Source organism: Dama dama, chromosome 33 (genome assembly GCF_033118175.1).
Source record: "Dama dama isolate Ldn47 chromosome 33, ASM3311817v1, whole genome shotgun sequence".
Lineage (NCBI taxonomy): Eukaryota > Metazoa > Chordata > Mammalia > Artiodactyla > Cervidae > Dama > Dama dama.
Window position 1 is genome coordinate 11,420,363 of NC_083713.1, and position 16,433 is coordinate 11,436,795.

The window sequence follows — 16,433 nt, forward strand, 5'->3', positions numbered from 1 at the left end:
GGACAATCAGTGTTGCCATAATCTCTGCTTAGCCTGGAATCATGTTAACCATAGCTAATGTTTTATTGAGTGCTTACTTTGGGAAAGGCACTCCTCCAGATGCCTTGCAATCATTAGTTCATTTACAGCAACCCCATATAGTAGGTACAAATAAAACTAAGGAACAAACTGTTTAGGAAACTTGTTGAAAGTACACAGAAGATAAGTAGCAGAGCTTGGAATTAAACTTTGGCAAAACATCTCCACAGCCCACTCATTTAATCAAATGTTCACTGCTTTATGGCGCTCTTGAAATTCTCAGTAGGGCCTTACTAGTCCATGGAAGGGTATGAGAAAAGGCTTCCAGAGCAGATGCCACAGGAGCCAACTTTTGAATAATGACAGCTGACTAATGGGTGGTGGAAAATGCGAAGGGAACAACTTTTACTAAAGGTTTATTCAACTTGAAGAATTGCTTCTATCTTTAGGCCTGTTTCCAAAAGTAAAGATTTTTACAGTTTTCTGAGAAATCTTAAAAAACAAGCACATTTTCTTTCTTAACCTCCCAAACCAAATAAACATTTAAATTATTCAACATTTAAAATAGAAACCCAAAGATATGCTTCATTTAATCAAACATTACAAAATGTGTGAACTAACTATTTCTAAGTAAGTTACAGGACCACATAATTAAAAACAACCCTCTAAGGGAAAGGCAAGATAGTGGTGCAGAACACCCTGAGCTCACCTTCTCCCATGAACATACTGAATATTAACCTATATCTTGAGCAACTCCTCCTGATAAACACCTGAGGGCTAACTGAACAGCTATTGCTCAAAGAAGGACCACATAGCAGTGAGTGAAAAGACAGAGACACTGTATCCATGGGGACCCCACCCTACGTGAGCAGAGATATAGCTGAGGGACTTAATCACAGTCCTGCCAGCCCGCCCTGAGATACAGGAAGAACCCAACCGCTTCAGGCGCATCTATACTATACATGAAGCAGATATATTCACTCACCCCAGGGCTTCTGCCAAATAAGCAGGGAACTTCTGGAGCCCCTGCTAGGGTTGGGGGCACTGATAAGTGTCATTATTTGAGTCCCCTCAGGACCATCCCCAACTGCTCCAGCTTCAGCTCCAGCTATCCAAGCAAGGAGGTCTTGGGTGCACACTTCCAAGGGCCTGCCTCTGTCCTGGCTCGCTCCAGCCCAAGCTGGCCTGCCATATCTGCTATGCACAAGCAGTCTACACAGGGTGAGCTCCCACACAAGGCCATCCCTTTAAGACCAGGAAAGGTAGCTGTTTTTGCCTAATTCATAAAAACAAAAAGCATAAGTCAAACAAAATGAGGAGACAGAAGAATATGTTCCAAATTAAGGAACAAGATAAAGCTCTAAGGAAAAAAAACCTAATGAAATGCAGATGAATAATTTATCTGATAAAGAATTAAAAAAACAATCATAAGGATGTCCATGAAATCCAGAGAAGGGTGGAGGGACTCAGTGAGAACTTCAACAAAGATTGAGAAATATTGGAAAGAATCAAAATGAATATATTAACTAAAATTTTTAAAAAATCTCCAGGGAATCAACAGCAGAGATGATACAGATGACAAAGATGGCTACTCTCCCCACTTTTATTCCAGTGAATTGGAAGCCCAAGTCACAGCAATCATAAAACAAAAGAGGGAGAAATAAAGGGAATCCAAACTGGAAAGGAAGAAGCAAAACTGTCACTGTTTGCAGATGATACGATACGGTATATAGAAAACCCTAACATGCATGCATGCACGCTCAATTGTGCCCAAGTCTTTGTGACTTTGTGACCCCATGGACTGCAGCCTACCAGGCTCCTTTATCTGTGGGATTTTCTAGGCAAGTGAATATTGGAGTGGGTGGCCATGTCTTCCTCCAGGGGCTCCTCCTGACCCAGGGATTGAACCCGCTTTTCCTTCATCTCTTGCATTCTTTACCACTGTGCCACCTAAGAAGGCCTTCACCTGTGGACAGTTCTGTTAAATGTGTCATTTTGACATTCTGCTCTATCAAACTACTCACACTCTGAAAGGTGGAATGCAGATATTTCTCAGTTTTTTTTCCCAAAGGTTACACAATATCTTTCTTTCCACTTACATATAATATTCTATTTCTAGCTTTCTTTGAAAAGAGTTCCAAATTTTTGTGGGGTATTTTTATGTTATTGTTTATATCTCCAACTTGTCACCATAGTGAAATCCTGGTAATATTCATAGATGGTTGCTTCTTTTTGATGGAAAAGAGTGAGGTTTCCAGAGGGAATAGGTAACTTCAAGGCGTATGAAAGATATTAACTGTTATTAACATAATTTTATCTAGCTCCCAATAACCTGCATTTCCTTTAAGCTGTCTTCTTAGAGAAGTTTGCAGGAGCAAGCTAACTTTTCCCCCTATCTTTCTTCCTTTGTTCCTCTTGTTCTGAAATGCACTCTGTGCCTCCCAGCTGTGCTGGCGGGGTGTCAGGAGTATGAATCACTGCCTGATGTTCACACACGGACAGGAACTAACACACACACAAAAGTAAAAGACATTGCTCTTGGATCTTGTTCATAGCCAAACATCAGGGAAAGGAGGCGATTATGTGATTTTCAATGAGGTATGATTATGTATTTCTTTCTATTACTCAGTGACGTTGATATTTTCTGTTAGTTGTACAAGAGATAGAATTGGAAAAGCGAAATAGTCTTCACAGATATCTCTTGATTGTATTTTAGTGAGGAAATCTCTTGACAGTGTTAGCAAATGTTTTAATTAAAATGTCACAAAGGCAAAACATCACTGAGAAAGTATTAACTAAATATGGTTTCTCAAATCCACACAACCATTTGGTAACATATGTGTATATTTCTTTCTGTCCTTCGATCTCTGTTTATGTATTGATTAGAATTACAGAATCTGAGACCCGGAGAAAATCTTATAAAATACATATTTAAAGATAGAAAAATCAAGTTCTAGTAATCTTAAGGAGTTTACTCAGCCCCATACTGATAAATTTTGTCAGGATCAAAGCTAGCACTCAATCTCATAATCCAGTTTTCTGTGATTTTCAGTACACTCCCTCTGTAATTCCCCCCTCCCCTGGTCTAGTAATCAGCAAAGAAAATAACTCAGTGAATTATTGGTGGCAGTGTTTAGTTTGTCCTACATTGTCTGATAATTAAATTATCAGGTACCCATGTCACAACTCGCCCTTGGATTTAAGTAGGTTAAACACCTAGGTTAAACAATATGACAGGACTCAGAAGGTTCTAATTAAAGAACAATTGTACATCTTATTGCCAGTCAGAAGAGAAACAGATTCATAAACATATTCTCATGCCTTGTAGATGAGAAAGCTTTAATAAAGCCAGTTGGCTGAAACATTTCTTTTTTTCTCTCTCCCTTGCTCCCAAAGGAGGAGAAGGGTGAGAAAGAGTCCAAGGGCAAAAGTGAATCCGAGGATGAAGTAATGCCACGTAGCTTCTCAGGAAAAAAAAAATTCAGGCCATATCTTTCAGAAAATAAAGGCATAAATCCTATATTCTAAAGGTTCAGGAAACTGAGATCTCTCTGCAATGATCTCCAAACTATGTTAGATTTTCCATTCTGGTTTTACAGCTTTATTAATTACATTCTTTAAAAAGAGAGCTCTAATTTTGCCTTTTGTAATGTGGAGAATGCTGCCTAGATGCAAAGCTAGTTCAATGTAAAGAATGGGGACATGGGTTCACTATGAGAACTATGTGGTTATGTAGTTAAATATTTATGTGATGCATACTTTGTGTGTCGATAAGTTTAATTAAATATAGAGTTCTCCTTTGAGAACTCAGTGTTTCAACAATAAGGACCAAAAATCCTGCTACAAGTCCAGTTTTACTGATCATGTTAGAAATAGTTACTGTCCTTTTGATGGTTAAGTATTGTGTAAATATTCTTGAAGAAGTGACTACCGTTATTTTTTCTCTGACTCTTTGTAGAACCCAATAGCTAATTCCATTTACTGAAGCCTCCTTGGTTAAGGGTTCTGGAAAGTTTCAAGTGCATATAATAAAAAACAGTGATGAACTAACTTAGGAATGCAATCTTACAAAGTTGTCATGAAAACAGCAAACCTATTAGAGAGAAGGAGAAGTTGTGAAGTACAGTAAAAAATGTCCATCTCAGTAGAAGAGAAGAGAACAGTGAGTATTGCAGCCTTTCCCTGGTCCTCCTTTGCCCATATGTTTCCCTTTCCTCAATTTAAGAGCATGTATTAGGAGACTAAGAGATGGGATGGCTTTCATGGGATAAATGAAAAGAGACAAGAAGGAAAACTGGTAGGGTTGGGGGGAAGCAGAGGGGTGGAAGAGAGAATTCTAGAGCCTACAATGCCTATGTGCATGTTTAGTCACTCATTCGTGTACGACTCTTTGCAACTCTATGGAATATGGCCCTCCAGGCTCCTTTGTCCACGGAATTCTCCAGGCAAGAGTACTAGAATGGGTTGCCATTTACTTCTCCAGGGGATCTTCCTGACCCAGGGATCGAACCCACTTCTCTTGAATTTCCTGCGTTGGCGACAGGTACCACTGTACCACCTGGGAAGCCCCTAAAGTCTAGAGTGTGTGTGTGAGTGTTCAGTTGCTTTAGTTGTGTCCAACTCTTTGCAACTATATGAACTGTAGCCTGCCAGGCTCCTTGTCCATGGAATTTTCCAGGCATGAATTCTGTAGTGGGTTGCCATTTCTTTCTCTAGAGGATCTTCCTGACACAGGTATCAAACTCACATCTCCAGAGTTTCCTGCATTGCTGGGGATTCTTTTTTTTTTTTTTCATTTATTTTTATTAGTTGGAGGCCAATCACTTTACAATATTGTAGTGGGTTTTGTCACACATCGACATGAATCAGCCATGGATTCACATGTATTCCCCATCCCGATCCCCCCTCCCACCTCCCTCTCCACCCGATCCCTCTGGGTCTTCCCAGTGCACCAGGCCAGAGCACTTGTCTCATGCTCTTACACTGTTGGTGGGAATGCAAGCTAGTACAGCCGCTATGGAGAACAGTGTGGAGATTTCTTAAAAAACTGGAAATAGAACTGCTATATGACCCAGCAATCCCACTCCTGGGCATACACACCGAGGATACCAGATCTGAAAGAGACACGTGCACCCCAATGTTCATCGCAGCACTGTTTATAATAGCCAGGACATGGTTGCTGGGGATTCTTTACTGCTCAGCCACTGGGGAAGCCCAAAGCCAAGAGTAGCCATTAACAATTGCAAGCTTTTGCCCTGGAGTCAGAAGTATGCGGGCTTCCCAGGTGGCTCAGATGATAAAGAATCTGCCTGCAATGCGGGAGACCTGGGCTTGATCCCTGGATCAGGAAGGTCTCCTGGAGAAGGGCATGGCAACCCACTCCAGTATTCTTGCCTGGAGAATCCCTTGAACAGAGGAGCCTGGTGGGCTATGGTCCATGGATCACTAAGAGTTGGACACGACTGAGTACACTAACAAGAGGTGTTTACTGCTTTTTGGTCTGGAGACAATTTTGTCTTAAAAACGCTGAAAGGTGAAGTTGGCACACGGAGATCAAAACAGATAGATCATTGCTAAGAACTCATCTTCAATTGCTGGCTCAAAGACAGAGGATTATTGAGCCTGTAAATACATTTATATATCTGTAAGTCTGCTCCAAAAGCACAAGTGCTCCAAGCTCTCATTCCAATGTGACGTTCGGATTCCCCTTGTGTTATGTTACAGTACCTTCTCCCAGCCCAGCCAGTCTGCCTCTTCCAAGTGACTCACTTTTATTTCAGATGATTTGCTTGCTGCTATTCTTTCCCAGAGAAAAGGACTGCCACTTCTCAGAAATGCTATTTGAAGTTACATTTTTCCAGGTAGATTAGACAGAGACTATGCAAGCAAATAAATACAATGTCACGTGAAAGGAGGAGGAAAAAAATGTTATTTAATAAAATTCAGAGCATCATCTGTGGAATACTGTACATATTCTATACTGACAAATTCATTTCTGGGGCACACTACTCTCATTTAGGAAACTCTTTAATAGGCTTTGTAGGTATAGGAAATAAAGCATATATAGGGAGGAACTAAGAAAATACACAAATTTTTTTATGTAATGAAGTAACAGGTGTTGCCTTAGAGAGTGTTTCATTTTTGTTTATATGATTTGTTATATGTGGATTTATTCTGTGTTGGATTTATCCTGTGTTGTTGGTTAGTGGAATGGGGAGGTGAGATGATGAGCAGAGAACATCTTTCTGTTCTGAAGTTCTAAAGGCCTCATCCTCAAAAAAGCAAGAGAGTTCCAGAAAAACATCTATTTCTGCTTTATTGACTATGCCAAAGCCTTTGACTGTGTGATCACAATAAACTGTGGAAAATTCTGAAAGAGATGGGAATACGAGACCACCTGAACTGCCTCTTGAGAAACCTATATGCAGGTCAGGAAGCAACAGTTAGAACTGGACATGCAAAAACAGAGTGGTTCCAAACAGGAAAAGGAGTATGTTAAGGCTGTATATTGTCACCCTGCTTATTTAACTTATATGCAGAGTACATCATGAGAAATGCTGGGCTGGAAGAAGCACAAGCTGGAATCAAGATTGCCAGGAGAAATATCAATAACCTCAGATATGCAGATGACACCACCCTTATGGCAGAAAGTGAAGAACTAAAGAGCCTCTTGATGAAAGTGAGAGAGGAGAGTGAAAAAGTTGGCTTAAAGCTCAACATTCAGAAAACTAAGATCATGGCATCTGGTCCCATCACCTCATGGGAAATAGATGGGGAAACAGTGGGAAACAGTGGCTGACTTTATTTTTCTGGGCTTCATAATCACTGGGTGATTGCAGCCATGAAATCAAAAGACACTTACTCCTTGGAAGGAAAGTTATGACCAACCTAGACAGCATATTAAAAAGCAGAGACATTACTTTGTAAACAAAGGTCCATCTAGTCAAGGCTATGGTTTTCCCAGTAGCCATGTATGGACATGAGAGTTGGAGTATAAAGAAAACTGAGTGCAGAAGAATTGATGCTTTTGAACTGTGGTGTTGGAGAAGACTCTTGAGAGTCCCTTGGACTGCAAGGAGATCCAACCAGTCCATTCTAAAGGAGATCAGTCCTGGGTGTTCATTGGAAGGACTGATGTTGAAGCTGAAACTCCAATTCTTTGGCCACCTGATGCAAAGAGCTGACTCATTGGAAAAGACCCTGATGCTGGGAGGGATTGGGGACAGGAGGAGAAGGGGACAACAGAGGATGAGATGGCTGGATGGCATCACCGACTTGATGGACATGAGTTTGGGTGAACTCCGGGAGTTTATGATGGACAGGGAGGCCTGGCGTGCTACAGTTCATGGGGTCGCAAAGTGTCTGACACAACTGAGCGACTGAACTGAACTGAACTGTAAGGCCTCAGAACAAGTCTGTGCCTAAGGAGAGGGCATAATAAAGCCCTGTTTTCTAAGAATGGTTGAGAAACTTGAGAAACATGACATTGATATCCAGTTTTCAGTTATTTATTTATTTATTTTTTCTTTTTTTATTATTATTATTATTATTTTTTTTTCCAGTGGGTTTTGTCATACATTGATATGAATCAGCCATGGATTTACATGTATTCCCAATCCTGATCCCCCCTCCCACCTCCCTCTCCACCCGATTCCTCTGGGTCTTCCCAGTGCACCAGGCCGGAGCACTTGTCTCGTGCATCCCACCTGGGCTGGTGATCTGTTTCACCATAGATAGTATACATGCTGTTCTTTTGAAATATCCCACCCTCACATTCTCCCACAAAGTTCAAAAGTCTGTTCTGTATTTCTGTGTCTCTTTTTCTGTTCTGCATATAGGGTTATCGTTATCACCTTTTTAAATTCCATATACATGTGTCAGTATGCTGTAATGTTCTTTATCTTTCTGGCTTACTTCACTCTGTATAATGGGCTCCAGTTTCATCCATCTCATTAGGACTGGTTCAAATGAATTCTTTTTAATGGCTGAGTAATATTCCATGGTGTATATGTACCACAGCTTCCTTATCCATTCATCTGCTGATGGGCATCTAGGTTGCTTCCATGTCCTGGCTATTATAAACAGTGCTGCCATGAACATTGGGGTGCACGTGTCTCTTTCAGATCTGGTTTCCTCAGTGTGTATGCCCAGAAGTGGGATTGCTGGGTCATATGGCAGTTCTATTTCCAGTTTTTTAAGAAAACTCCACACTGTTCTCCATAGCGGCTGTACTAGTTTGCATTCCCACCAACAGTGTAAGAGGGTTCCCTTTTCTCCACACCCTCTCCAGCATTTATTGCTTGTAGACTTTTGGATAGCAGCCATCCTGACTGGCGTGTAATGGTACCTCATTGTGGTTTTGATTTGCATTTCTCTAATAATGAGTGATGTTGAGCATCTTTTCATGTGTTTGTTAGCCATCTGTATGTCTTCTTTGGAGAAATGTCTGTTTAGTTCTTTGGCCCATTTTTTGATTGGGTCATTTATTTTTCTGGAATTGAGCTGCAGGAGTTGCTTGTATATGTTTGAGATTAATCCTTTGTCTGTTTCTTCATTTGCTATTATTTTCTCCCAATCTGAGGGCTGTCTTTTCACCTTACTTATAGTTTCCTTTGTAGTGCAAAAGCTTTTAAGTTTCATTAGGTCCCATTTGTTTAGTTTTGCTTTTATTTCCAATATTCTGGGAGGTGGGTCATAGAGGATCTTGCTTTGATTTATGTTGGAGAGTGTTTTGCCTATGTTCTCCTCTAGGAGTTTTATAGTTTCTGGTCTTACATTTAGATCTTTAATCCATTTTGAGTTTATTTTTGTGTATGGTGTTAGAAAGTGTTCTAGTTTCATTCTTTTACAAGTGGTTGACCAGTTTTCCCAGCACCACTTGTTAAAGAGGTTGTCTTTTTTCCATTGTATATCTTTGCCTCCTTTGTCAAAGATAAGGTGTCCATAGGTTCGTGGATTTATCTCTGGGCTTTCTATTCTGTTCCATTGATCTATATTTCTGTCTTTGTGCCAGTATCATACTGTCTTGATGACTGTGGCTTTGTAGTAGAGTCTGAAGTCAGGCAGGTTGATTCCTCCAGCTCCATTCTTCTTTCTCAAGATTACTTTGGCTATTGGAGGTTTTTTGTATTTCCATACAAATTGTGAAATTCTTTGGTCTAGTTCTGTGAAAAATACCGTTGGTAGCTTGATAGGGATTGCATTGAATCTATAGACTGCTTTGGGTAGAATAGCCATTTTGACAATATTAATTCTTCCAATCCATGAACACGGTATGTTTCTCCATCTGTTTGTGTCCTCTTTGATTTCTTTCATCAGTGTTTTATAGTTTTCTATGTATAGGTCCTTTGTTTCTTTAGGTAGATACACTCCTAAGTATTTTATTCTTTTTGTTGCAATGGTGAATGGTATTGTTTCCTTAATTTCTCTGTCTGTTTTTTCATTGTTAGTATATAGGAATGCAAGGGATTTCTGTGTGTTAATTTTATATCCTGCAACTTTACTATATTCATTGATTAGCTCTAGTAATTTTCTGGTAGAGTCTTTAGGGTTTTCTATGTAGAGGATCATGTCATCTGCAAACAGTGAGAGTTTTACTTCTTCTTTTCCTATCTGGATTCCTTTTACTTCTTTTTCTGCTCTGATTGCTGTGGCCAGAACTTCCAACACTATGTTGAATAGTAGTGGTGAGAGTGGGCACCCTTGTCTTGTTCCTGATTTCAGGGGAAATGCCTTCAATTTTTCACCATTGAGGGTGATGCTTGCTGTGGTTTTGTCATATATAGCTTTTATTATGTTGAGGTATGTTCCTTCTATTCCTGCTTTTTGGAGAGTTTTAATCATAAATGAGTGTTGAATTTTGTCAAAGGCTTTCTCTGCATCTATTGAGATAATCATATGGTTTTTATCTTTCAATTTGTTAATGTGGTGTATTACATTGATTGATTTGCAGATATTAAAGAATCCTTGCATTCCTGGGATAAAGCACACTTGGTCATGGTGTATGATTTTTTTAATATGTTGTTGGATTCTGTTTGCTAGAATTTTGTTAAGGATTTTTGCATCTATGTTCATCACTCCATTGCTCTCCAAAGAGAAGAAATCAAGTTCCACGCACCAGAACACTGACGCAAGCTTCCCTAACCAGGAAATCTCGACAAGCCAATCATCTAACCCCACCCACTGGGTTAATCCTCCACAACAAAAAGGAACCACAGACCTCCAGAATACAGAAAGCCCACTCCAGATACAGCAATCTAAACAAGATGAAAAGGCAAAGAAATACCCAACAGGTAAAGGAACATGAAAAATGCCCACCAAGTCAAACAAAAGAGGAGGAGATAGGGAATCTACCTGAAAAAGAATTTAGAATAATGATAATCAAAATGATCCAAAATCTTGAAAACAAAATGGAGTTACAGATAAATAGCCTGGAAACAAAGATTGAAAAGATTCAAGAACTGTTTAATAAAGACCTAGAAGAAATAAAAAAGAGTCAATTACAAATGAATAATGCAATGAATGAGATCAAAAACACTTTGGAGGGAACCAAGAGTAGAATAACGGAGGCAGAAGATAGGATAAGTGAGGTAGAAGATAAAATGGTGGAAATAAATGAAGCAGAGAGGAAAAAAGAAAAAAGGATCAAAAGAAATGAGGACAACCTCAGGGACCTCTGGGACACTGTGAAACGCCCCAACATTCGAATCATAGGAGTTCCAGAAGAAGAAGACAAAAAGAAAGGCCATGAGAAAATACTTGAGGAGATAATAGCTGAAAACTTCCCTAAAATGGGGAATGAAATAGCCACCCAAATCCAAGAAACCCAGAGAGTCCCAAACAGGATAAACCCAAGGCGAAACACCCCAAGACACATATTAATCAAATTAACAAAGATCAAACACAAAGAACAAATATTAAAAGCAGCAAGGGAAAAACAACAAATAACACACAAAGGGATTCCCATAAGGATAACAGCTGATCTATCAAGAGAAACCCTCCAGCCCAGAAGGGAATGGCAGGACGTACTGAAAGTAATGAAAGAGAATAACCTACAACCCAGATTACTGTATCCAGCAAGGATCTCATTCAGATATGAAGGAGAATTCAAAAGCTTTACAGATAAGCAAAAGCTGAGAGAATTCAGCACCACCAAACCAGCTCTTCAACAAATGCTAAAGGATCTTCTCTAGACAGGAAATGCAGAAAGGTTGTATAAACGTGAACCCAAAACAACAAAGTAAATGGCAACGGGACCACACCTATCAATAATTACCCTAAATGTAAATGGGTTGAATGCCCCAACCAAAAGACAAAGATTGGCTGAATGGATACAAAAACAAGACCCCTATATATGCTGTCTACAAGAGACCCACCTCAAAACAAGAGACACATACAGACTAAAAGTGAAGGGCTGGAAAAAAATATTTCATGCAAACGGAGACCAAAAGAAAGCAGGAGTCGCAATACTCATATCAGATAAAATAGACTTTCAAATAAAGGAAGTGAAAAGAGACAAAGAAGGACACTACATAATGATCAAAGGATCAATCAAAAAAGAAGATATAACAATTATAAATATATATGCACCCAACATAGGAGCACCGCAATATGTACGGCAAACGCTAACGAGTATGAAAGAGGAAATTAATAGTAACACAATAATAGTGGGAGACTTTAATACCCCACTCACAACTATGGATAGATCAACTAAACAGAAAATTAACAAGGAAACACAAACCTTAAATGACACAATGGACCAGCTAGACCTAATTGATATCTATAGGACATTTCACCCCAAAACAATCAACTTCACCTTTTTCTCAAGTGCACACGGAACCTTCTCCAGAATAGATCACATCCTGGGCCATAAATCTGGTCTTGGAAAATTCAAAAAAATTGAAATCATTCCAGTCATCTTTTCTGACCACAGTGCAGTAAGATTAGATCTCAATTACAGGGAAAAAATTGTTAAAACTTCAAACATATGGAGGCTAAATAACACGCTTCTGAATAACCAACAAATCATAGAAGAAATCAAAAAAGAAATCAAAATATGTATAGAAATGAATGAAAATGAAAACACAACAACCCAAAACCTATGGGACACTGTAAAAGCAGTGCTAAGGGGAAGGTTCATAGCATTACAGGCTTACATCAAGAAACAGGAAAAAAACCAATTAAATAACCTAACTCTACACCTAAAGCAATTAGAGAAGGAAGAAATGAAGAACCCCAGAGTTAGCAGAAGGAAAGAAATCTTAAAAATCAGGGCAGAAATAAATGCAAAAGAAACTAAAGAGACCATAGCAAAAATCAACAAAGCTAAAAGCTGGTTTTTTGAAAAGATAAACAAAATTGACAAACCATTAGCAAGACTCATTAAGAAACAAAGGGAGAAGAACCAAATTAACAAAATTAGAAATGAAAATGGAGAGATCACAACAGACAACACTGAAATACAAAGGATCATAAGAGACTACTACCAGCAGCTCTATGCCAATAAAATGGACAACTTGGATGAAATGGACAAATTCTTAGAAAAGTATAACTTTCCAAAACTGAACCAGGAAGAAATAGAAGATCTTAACAGACCCATCACAAGCAAGGAAATCGAAACTGTCATCAAAAATCTTCCAGCAAACAAAAGCCCAGGACCAGATGGCTTCACAGCTGAATTCTACCAAAAATTTAGAGAAGAGCTAACACCTATCTTACTCAAACTCTTCCAGAAAATTGCAGAAGAAGGTAAGCTTCCAAACTCATTCTATGAGGCCACCATCACCCTAATTCCAAAACCAGACAAAGATGCCACAAAAAAAGAAAACTACAGTTTTCAGTTATTTAATATCCTGAACTGTGATTCTCCTCCATCAACGTCACAGTTTTGGTACTGTCTAATACACTAACTCAGTACTAATGAGGAATTAATGATTTATGTCCACACTGGGTACCGAGTGGTATGGAGGGAGGGTAGCATCTGGCATCAATAGTGAGGAATGGGGCCACGGTGATTAAAGGGAAGCCAGGAGTTCAGTAGGAGAGATAAGGGTGACCAAGAGAAAAGATATGTGTCCTGGTGTATTTCAGAATTATGGCAGAGGGCTCAGGACTTAGTATGGTTACCTTAGATGAAAGAGGATTTGGAGACATTTGGATTACCTAGAAAAACATGTTATCAAATTATTTCACGATGTTGAAAATACAAAATTAGAACTCCAAAATAACTATGAATTATGTTTCTAAAGTAATGAGCTTCCAATGGTTTAGAAAGCAAATCATTTTTCATCTGAGAGAACCCAGAAGATGGGAGAGGCGAGCGCGTAACCAAAGAGAGAAGATGGTCTGTTACCCATCTGAGGTGTCCTGGAACAGAGGATTATGTTGCTGAAGGGAAGAGAAAGGGCTGGTTTCTGTCAGCTTCAGCCTCAGCCATGTACTAGTCATCTAAGAGGGAAAGCTCTGTGCTGTCTTCAAGGGTCTGGTTAAAGAGCTACACATATTTAAAATTCATTTCCATATCTTTTAACTGTTCATAGATAAACAGACTGAAGACTAGGGATATATTAGAAATTTGAATCTTTGACCTTTAAGAAAAAGGAACAGACAGAGTTTTATGAGCTATGAAAAAAGAATTAATTAGAACTATGTTACCTGTCTAGATCAGTTTAAATGAGTATTTTGATATGATTTTATAAAGCTGATTTGAATAAGCTTTAAGTTCCTTAAGGATGGCTATGTGTTGATTCCCTTGGCTGCTTGGAGTGCCTAATATTTAATAGTCACTTGAATAAATTTATTAATAAAATAATTCAGAGAAATGTTAATAAGTGAATTCCTCAAAAATTTTAAAATATTTTAAAATAGAAAAGTATCCTTGGGTGCTATAATTTGATCAGTTTATGCAAATAATATAAATAGATAAGCATGCATTTACATTTAACCCAGTGAGTGATCGTAGGTCCCAGTAACATAAACTTTTGAGAACAGCCTGTAAAGATTATAACATAGATTTTCACCTCTTTTATTTTGCACTAAAATTGGCCATATTAAAAAAAAAATCCAAATTATTTGTGGGACAGAATTATGGGTCCTCTGAAGCATATAAAGTTTCTCTAAAGTGTTGAGGAATATTTTTACTTTTGATTTTTATTCCCTGATGATTTTAATTCCAATAAAAGTGAAACTCTCCAGAATAAGAGTCTGAGTTCATGAAGTCTAATATTCCTGTCAGCTTTCGTGGTCAGAACCTAAATGGGAGCATATCACGTCTCCAAACGTGAAATATGCATTTTATTTTCCACAGTACTGTACACATTAAGGCTGCTACTTATACACCAAGATACCTCAAGGGTAAACTGAGGCTCTTTATTCTCTTTTATTGTAGTTACTTGGTTAGATAGAATATTACAGTTCTGAATGAGATATACATTATATTATTATGAAAAAGGGGATACCTTTTACTTTTAGTTTGAGATCCTCTTAAAGGATCAGAGCTTTTCTATTTAGTTCTATATGCATCCACAGATGATTCTTTGATGATTTTAGCTAGACCTGTGGGTCACGACAACTGGAAAATCATGTGAGATGTTGACTTCTGGAATGATCATTCAGAGCATTGCTATGTGATACAGAGCTTGGAATATTAGTAAAACCAAATTGAATTCCTTTATATCAGGTGTTGTATTTTATCTGGGTTGCCAAAACATGACATGATTCATATGTATTTTAAACATGTTTCTCTCTGTAATATGTATTATAAAATATATACTGCTTAGTCATTTAGTCCTGTCCAAAGGTTTGTGACCCTTTGGACTGTAGACCACCAGGCTCCTCTGTCCATGGAATTCTCCAGGCAAGAATACTGGAGTGGGTTGCCATTTTCCTCCTCCAGGGGATCTTCCCAACCCAGGGATTGAACTCAAGTCTCCTGTGTCTCCAGCATTGCAGGCAGATTCAGGTAGAGACCTGCTGAACCATATTATATAAATACATTATATATAAATACACATACATGTGAATTTTCAAATATCATGTAAGTGAATAGAAAAGATGACAGTTACCAGAAGATTAATCTGATGATGTGAAGCATAATTTTAAGAAGTATCGAGTTTGATGGATAGAGACAAAAATTTAGATATAGCTTATCATGGTATGTTTATACATATTATTACACATTTCTATTTATTTATATGCTGTAAGGAACATACTTTTGTTTATGTAATGTGTTTTATTATAATTATAATTTATACAAACACACATACAGGCAAAATTATAAATAATGCTTCCTACACCACAGTATTACTGTGAGAAAAAAATTACAAAAAGAATTTTGTGAGTAATCTGTTACACATGCTTTAAGAGAATCATTTTGATATTTGATGAGTTATGCTTTATCAATGAAAAAGTTCTTTGACAGAAAATGAGATATAATCCATGATAAGATTATTGAGAAGTAACAAATAGTCATATTTTCCTTTTCTCATTCATCTCACAGTGGGTCAGAATTTACTTTGAATTGAAGTCAACATAATTTGGGGGAAAATGAATAAAGTTTTAAATGATGAGGAATATATTAAGAACAAAGTTCTAACATAATCCTGCTCTGGACAAGTAAATAACTGTAATTTAAAGGACAGATTAGAATGACATAGAGAGTCATGATGGGGAAGGGAAGAGTGGAATTCCCAGAGGAGGGCTATATAATCAGATCTGTGCTGAGCCTTGCTGGGTTATATGGCCTTTCTTTGCAATTCTCAAGACATATTATTCCTTGCTTTGGTTGGAGTGGCAATAATGGCATCTGGAAGATTCATTTTCATTATATCTAATGATCCATGAACAAGGATTTAACATACTCTTTTCTTCTAGTTCCAAAGCTTGGCCCCAAGCTCAAATTCCTTCTATTTATGCTCCAGGCTAAAACTAAAGGTAGGAAACCAAATATATTATATACGTATCCAAGAAATGACATAGTGCAGTCTAGCAATCATTTGACTTTCTCAAAAAAAAGAAAGAAAGAAAAAAGAAAAAAAAAAACCCTTATATTTTGGATGTTAACAATGTAATAAATTAAGGGGTTGCTCCAAGACCAAAGCATAATTCTCCAAACTTTATGTTTTAGTGTAAACTGAGAAGATTTGTTTGTACTTTAAGAAAGCTATTAGACAAGAGGGTGGAGGTAGAATGAGAAGTTGGGAGCGGTGCCAAAGGGACTAAAGATCTAAGGAAAGCTCTTTGCTTTTGAACTCTGTAAGCCAAACTGCTTAAGCTTAAGCTTTGTGGTGGTTTTTGTTGTTTTTAAAGAGGACAGAGGGAGCAGCACCAGCCTCTACATTTTGCATCTCATATTAACCTGAATCTTAGCTGCTGTCCCTCCTCCCTGAGATCTCTGGATCCCTGAAATCTTTTATACT

At 38.2% G+C, this 16,433-nt stretch overlaps 1 long non-coding RNA gene across 1 annotated transcript in view; it reads left to right on the forward strand.

Moving 5' to 3' along the window:
- Window positions 1–2,544: 2,544 nt before the first annotated feature.
- LOC133051062 (uncharacterized) overlaps window positions 2,545–16,433 on the forward strand; it is a 113,699-nt gene continuing 99,810 nt past the window's right edge. Inside the window, exon 1 of the long non-coding RNA XR_009691770.1 lies at window positions 2,545–2,616. This is a non-coding gene — a long non-coding RNA (uncharacterized LOC133051062). The remainder of the gene's footprint in view (window positions 2,617–16,433) is intronic.